The sequence below is a fragment of the Octodon degus genome, unplaced genomic scaffold (genome assembly GCF_000260255.1).
Source record: "Octodon degus isolate 3935 unplaced genomic scaffold, OctDeg1.0 scaffold00025, whole genome shotgun sequence".
Taxonomy (NCBI): Eukaryota; Metazoa; Chordata; class Mammalia; order Rodentia; family Octodontidae; genus Octodon; species Octodon degus.
Window position 1 is genome coordinate 9,164,490 of NW_004524601.1, and position 7,267 is coordinate 9,171,756.

At 54.1% G+C, this 7,267-nt stretch overlaps 1 protein-coding gene across 1 annotated transcript in view; it reads right to left on the reverse strand.

The window, feature by feature from the left end:
- The window catches only part of Myo1b (myosin IB), a 202,771-nt gene extending 196,337 nt beyond the window's left edge, over positions 1-6,434 (reverse strand). Inside the window, exon 1 of the mRNA XM_023712333.1 lies at positions 6,283-6,434. The gene's annotated coding sequence lies outside the window, so the exon portion shown is untranslated. The remainder of the gene's footprint in view (positions 1-6,282) is intronic.
- Between the last annotated feature and the right edge of the window lie 833 nt (positions 6,435-7,267).

Consider the following 7,267-nt stretch of genomic DNA (forward strand, 5'->3'; position numbering starts at 1 on the left):
GTGAGGTTTTTAAGAGATTATGTAACTATGGGAATTCAAGATACAATCCCTGAACCCTAGCAATCTGACGTCTAAGGGCTTGTTTCCCTCCTGCAGTGTCAAGCTAAACTCATAATCTGACCCAACATAGCAATTTGTGTATGTTAGGAATAACTCTCAACACCCTGAAGATTTGGGATAAGTGAGACCCTTTTCCATATTGACTCGTCACACCAGGGAAAGCCCCAATGGAGGCCCAGCTATGACAACTATTACAACTGCAATCAACTACACAGGGACTGAAAAATAACCACACAGGGCTGGGGACATAGCGCCTACGGTGGTCTAAGCACCTGCCTGGCAAGCTCAAGGTCCTGAGTTTGATACCCAGTACCACCAGCCGTGCCAGCCCCGAAACCAGGCATGATGGCACACACCTGTAATCCCAGCACTAAGGAGGCTGAGACAGGAAGATCCCTACAAGTCCGAGCTGTGTAGTGAGACCCTGCACTAAATAAGTAAATATAAGATTAAAGAAAAATAACCACACAAAGTGGCCTGAGCCAATGCTCACCAAAATTAACCTACTGTTAAAGGTGAAGAAGAGGTTGAAGTTCTGGCATGAATGAAATGGGCAATTTCTCCTGAAGCACTTTCAAGGGAGAAATGATCAGCAGGGAACACAGCATATTTGCCAGCTAAACACTGCAAACAGCACCGCAGGGGCTGATCATGAGATTTTAGAAAGATATGGCGCTATGGGAAGAGAAGTTGTGCCTGCAGGAATCTTATAACCCAGGTTGTAGGGAGACAGGGCGAGCAAAAAAGACAGATTGTTATTGTTATCTCTTTTGGTTGCAGTGCTTGAAAATGATTTCATGAAACCAGTGGAAATGCATGGCCGCAGGATGCGAACACCGACTAACAAGCCTGTCCCTAGGAATCTGTCCATCCCCCATCCCCCCCACCCCCCACCCCCTGTCCCTTCCATCAAATCTTCTAGGAAGTCTCTCAGGGCAACGACTTCTTTCTGAGGTGCTGAGGATGGAGTCTCTCGCACGCTAGCAAATGCTCTTCTATGGAGCTGCCCTTCCAGCTCCACAGTGAATTTTACTAGCATTTGTTAGCTGTGCATGTGAGTGGTGGGGCTCGGTGTGCCACTTCCACCCAGCACCCGCTGCACACGGAGTAAATCCAGCTGCACTCTTTCTTTCTTCAAGTAGAAAATCTGGGGAAACTGACCCGCACTCTCGGGTTAACAGCTCAGTGAAGCTATCTGCCCGATCTCAGGGCGAGTGGAGTCCACTTAAGATTGGGCCCAGAGTCCCTGGAAGGCAGAGATTTGGTTTCCTCTTGAGCCCCTAGCTATCCAGGAAAGGCGCTTGGTATTTTTAGCTGTTTGTAGCTCATCTGATAAGTGAAAAAGGAATGTCAATTCTCTCTTTTTGCAGACCCTGATTTCTAAAACCGCCCTACATGGAGGGCTAGGAATCCCACCGACTCCTTGGCCCTGCCTAGCTTGTCTCCTCTAAGCCTGGCTCTGCAGCGGCTGTCACGCCTTGCAGCCTGGGTACAGATGGCCTGGACACCCCCCCAAGGCTCTCTCACTTCTGCAGAAAATCCCTGAGGGGTGAGGGCTGCAGATACCACTTGGCTCCCCAGTCTCTCAGCAGCAGGCTAGACTCCTTCTTTGGGGGAAGAATGACAAATCCGAGGAGCAGCTCAAGACCCAGGGAAGAAGGAGCAGCACAGCTGGCCAGCCTGTCCCAGCCGAGAGCCTGCCAAGGACGCTGGATGCCAGGTGATAGAGGAACAAGCCAAGATGAAGGGTGGGTGCTGCCTTCAGCTCCTTAAGATCAACCGTTTAACAACACCCCAGCGCAGCTAAGTCCTGGCGCACGGCAGCACACACTCCACCCACAGGTGCTCTCCGGGACAGTGCCTCAATTTCTCACCTACAGATCTCTTCCAGGGAAGGAAGCCATGAGGATTAAATAAAACTGCTTGAAGAAAGTATCTGGCAAGCCGCTGGCCAAACAGCCAGCTCTCAGGACATCACAGACCCTGGCACAAGGCGGGCAGGGTGCCACACACCTGCAATCCCAATGTCCTCAACCTGGGAAACTCAGTGATTTAGTGTGACACTATCTCTGTAAAAAATAAAAATGGGCTGGAAATGTAGCTCAGTGCAAAAGCCCTGGAGTCCAAGCCCCAGAACTGAAAAAGTAAGCAAGCAGGCAAGAATTCTGTGCAGCAGGAATACTGTACAACAGGAAGTTTTCCTTCCCAGGGGACTCAGAATTTTTTGCTCGTGACAGCCTTTAATATGTCTGGGGCAGAGGGAGGAGGAAGGGACGCCCACAAGGTGAACAGAGGGGACCCAGGACCTGCCCCATGGCAGCTCCAGCTGGCAGGCACTGCAATCCAGACCTCCTCCCAAGGACAGGGCTTAGTGGACCTGTTTTCAGACTCGGTCCTGGCACTCAACTTTTTCAAACCATTGTCTTCTGAAGGAAATAAAATCAAGGCCAGGGCCAGGGAAATGGCTCAGTAGAATAAGCATTTGCCTGGCAAGCGCAAGGGTCTGAGTTCAATCCCCAGTTCCGCCAAAAAATAAATAAATAAATAAAATCCAGGCCAGGTTCCTTCCACTCTCTCACTTCCGTTTGTCTCCAGCTTTTGTCCTGGCAGCCGATGCTGCTTGGCCTTGGTCACCACAGCTGTCACAGCCATTTTCTTCAGTCCACACCCACCCACTTGGGCACAGCCCTCTGTCCTTGCAGACACGAAGCAGTTCAACTCTGGCTGCTGAGAGGCACCCGGGGACCACCTTAAGGCAGAGGTGTGCCAACAATCATGTGTCACATGGCTGGGGGGGTGGGTACTGCTGGGGTCTCCCCGGCACACCCCACTCCTCTGCTTGTCAGGAAAGTGCTGAGAGATGAGGACTCTGCAGATGCAGCCGAGGAGAACCTCTGCAGTATAGCAGAAGGGAACTTCATGGCATAAGAAGACTGAAGTCACTACTACCTGTGCCATAGACCTCGCAGACCCCAAAGGGGAGCACCCCAAAACCACTGAACAAGTACAAGCAGAACATCCAAAAACCAATATTGACTGTTCCATTTGTCCAGGAGCATTCTGAGAAATCTGTAAACAGCCCACAATGCCAAGTGTTAAACTCCACTCTGCCCCTGTTCCTGACAGTCCCTCTGGGGTCAAGGTCTGCCACCCCCTGTGCAGGATACAAGTCACCTCTGTCCCCTTTTCACATGGATGTCCAAACTGGTTCACTGCCTCTCTGGGGAAGGACGAGCCGAGAAATCATGCGGAACACAAGTTCCCACAGAGCTCAGAAATCTGACGACCTCAGAGCACTGTCAAGAAAGACCCTTGACATTTCCCTAGGAAGCTCATCTTCTGCAAAAGGCTAGGGCAGCTGTGTGCATGCGCTGGGAAAATCTAGGGCTGCAGCGGTTTCCGCTCCAGTGCCCACTTCCTCTATCACATTCCTTCCCTCCTCCCTGCTCTTCGGAAAAGACACTGGCACAGGGTTTAGCCAGGGAGCGAAGTGCAGGGCTCTATTAAGGGCTGTAAGATAAAAAGAGCTAAAAAGGATCTCGAGAACCAAAAATAGTCAATCACTATAGAAGAGCTACTTCTAGTCTACCCCTTTTATGTTTGAAGGAACTTCTTTTTAAATGTTGGCAGCCCAACATTTTTTTTTCCATTTTAAGTATTTGGTACAGGGTCTGACTACGCAGCCCAGACTCAGTGATCCTATTTCCAGCCTCCTCAAAGCTAGGATTACAGGCATGCACCACCATGCCCAGACTACATCACTGGCTCAGTGAACCCTGGGGGTGGGGCTGGCTCAGCATGCAGGACCAAGGATCAAACCCTGGGCCCTGAGCTTGCCAAAGCAGGCGCTTAGTCCGCTGAGCTACCTCACCAGCCTGGAAGCCCTGCTTTTTAAAAATAAAGTTCTATTCACTTAATACTTCTGCATAGCTGCATAAGGCCACAACACACAGCTCCTGAGTGTCAGTGTTTCAAGAGCTGGGACATTGCCAATCCAGCCTTCCAAATCCACCTCACATGAGAGTACCTGTGAAAATGATCTGAAAGCCACCAAGGGCGAGTCAACCCGACAATCCAGCTGTTACTCCTATTGTTGAAAGATCTATGTAAGGCATCCTTAGAAAAGATGCTGACTTTGAGGTGTAGAGTGTGGACCCTGCCTGTACCATCCTTCCCCAGCATTCACCCCAAGGACAGATGATCCCCCTTGCTTGGCAGCTGAAGAGCAACCAGAAAAGGTCAGTCTTAAAGTCTAGGGTTGAACAAAGTGATGAAGCGTCCTAAGAAAAGAAAGGGTCCGGCTCAGTTGCCCCATCAGACAATGGGCCTCCACCAGACAGCAGAAGCCAGGCACCAGCCAGCTGAGGTCCACCCACCCCATCTCCAGCAGCTGTGACTTCTTAGCCCCTGTACTGTTCCATGTATGGACCCATGAGCGCTTGTGACGAATCCAGACATGTTTGATGGAGCAATTCACAACAGAAATGGAAGTTCACAACGTAAAACAATCACCACCTCCACCACCACCACCAAAAACAGTCGCTCTGCTCTCTGCCCCTGGCACAGTGTTCAGCCAGGCAGTGTGCTTGCTGTAATGACAAACAGCCTACCGGCTGGACACCATCCCACTGCAACTCCACACAATGGCTCCTGAGGACAAGTCCAGCCTGGCTTGACATCTGACCACATCCCCCACGAAAAAGACAACCCCTGTGCAGTAGTAGCTCGCGCAGCTTTTTCCATTACCACTTCGTGGCTGGGAAGCATTTTTTCCCTGGCAGTAAGCTCCTAATTTGCCTTCCACAGCGGACAGCCTTTGAGACGTGGCCAAGCTGAAGCAGCAGTGTCCTCATGGACCCTTGAGCTCGTCCAAGAGGGTCCTGGCATAGTCAGACTGCTACCATGGTAAGTCTCCTAGATTCTCTGCACAGTAACCTCCTCTTTGAGATCCTTCCCCCAATGTTCCCAGCCTCCAACCCTGAGTGCCTAGAAATGTCAGCCCCCTCCTAAAACAGATTTGGTGGGAATACCCCATTCAAAACACACCCACCATTCAATCCCCAAAGTTGACCGATCCTTCTGGGAGTCTAGATTCCAATCTAGGAATGGGTCACTTAACAAATGCTGACATACTACACTTAATTCTACCTCTCCCTACCAGAAAAAAAAAAAAAAAATCCCATTCACCAAAATGCAAAGCAGGCGAGTATGGGGTGGGGTTCTGGGGCCCAGCCTAAAAACGGTTCTCAACTTGATGACACATAATCTAACCCATCTATTCAGCGTGGCTACTTTGTGGGAGTTCCCTCTCCCACCAAAACCTTGCTGGGAAATTGTTAAGACTGTACTGTTACAATGGAGACAATTACTCTGCGTCAAAATGGACTATAAAACTTGTCTCCTACCCATTCCCCAAACAATATCCACCAGCTACCCACAAAACCACCGAGCCGCAGGTACACAAATTTCAAACAAAAACCTTTCTTCCATTGGAACCTTTAAGATCCCAGGCCAGCAAACACCGGGAGCACCTGGAACTCCAGGAAGCACAAAACTTGTTGCAACAATAAACGCTCCGCGGCGGCCGGAACAAAGCGCCACCGCCGAGCTACAGACGCGCAGGGCCCTGGGACGCGAGCTCGGGTTTGCAGCAAACTCTGCGCGCCCCTTCCAGCCGCACCCGCCCGCACCCTCCGGGGTGCGGGACACCAACTTGGTGCCATCGAGGGCCCCCTTTCCCTGCGCTTCCCCTCCTTGCCTTCCCTCCCCGGGGACCGAGAGTCTGCCGTCCCGGGCAGGAAGCCGGACCCCCGCGTAACTCGGCGGTGGCGAACAAAGGAGCGGACAGACGCAGCGCTGCAGGCGCGGGAGCCAGGGCAAACGCTGCTCCCGCAGCCGGGGCACGCGGTGCCTGAAGCCCACTCCTCCTCGGCCCACTGTCCCTGGCCCGGTCCGGGGGAAGCGCCCGAGTCCCGCCCCCGCCCGGGCAGGAGCCGGCAGCGAGCGGAAGGGAGCGGGGCCCGGTGGCCGGAGGACTGCGGGGTCCCCGCGCCGCCACCACCGGCGCCCGGCGAAGTCGCATAACTTAGTTCGCGCGCGCCGCTCCTCCTACCGCCCCTGGCCTCCGTGCGCCCACCCGAGCCGGGGACGCGGACGCTCGGCGCCGCGGGGGCTGGAAAGCGCGGACGGGGGAGAACGGGGATGGGGACAGCGCCGCGTTACCTGGCCGGGGCCGCTGCGCCTCTGGTCTGGGTCTCGGTGCTCGCGGCGGCTGGGGCGGGAGGAGCTGGGGGAGCGGAAAGAGCGGGATGCGGGCCGTGCTCCGTTCCCCACGTTGGCAATTAGGTCCGTGTGCGCCGCGAGGCTGCGGGCGCCGAGCTGCGGCAGGAAGGCCACGCCCCTCTCCAGTCGGGGGCGTGGCCTGGGCGGGACCAAAGTGGACTGGGAGAGGCCGGGTGGGGCCTGAAGGGGCGGGGTCGGAGGAGGGCGTGGCCCACAGGGGACCGGGACTGGAGGAGACGCCGGGGGGCGGAGCTGGAAGGGCGGGGCCTGGAGGGGAGGGGCTGAGGGGGCGGGGCCGAAGGGTTCAGGGCAGGGCTCGCCCCGCCTCGCGAAGCCGCAGCTTCGCCCCTGGCCACCTCCCCTCGTCCTGCACCACCAGCTGCACAGCGCTCCCCAGCGGCAATGGGGCGGTGGAGGAGGGTGAGGGGCGCTGGCTTCCCCAAGCAGCCTGTCAGAAATGCACGATCTGCCAGCTACAGCCAGCCCCTGGGCACCTGCAGACAGACAGTGGGAGTGTTCCCAAGGTTTCCTCCTCCTGGATACGCGTGCCCAAGAATATAAAAAAAGATACTGATTTAGCCGGGTAGGGTAACTCATGCCCCTGTAATCCCAGCACTCTAAGAGGCTGAGGCGGGAGGGATAGCATGTTCAACCCCCACCTGTGCATTTTATCAATTTTAGCAAGACTCTGTCTCAAAATATAAGAGCCGAAGGTGTGCTCAATGAGAAGGCTTTGGGTTCACTCTTCAGTGCAACAAAGATAGATAGCTGGGTGGATAGATCGGTGGATAGATGATAGAAAGGAGAGAGAGAGAGAGAGAGAGAGAGAGAGAGAGAGAGAGAGAGAGAGAGAGAGAGAGAGAGAGAGAGAGAGAGAACATGCACGTGTGCATACACGTGTGCCAATTTGAAAGTCTGTTGGATG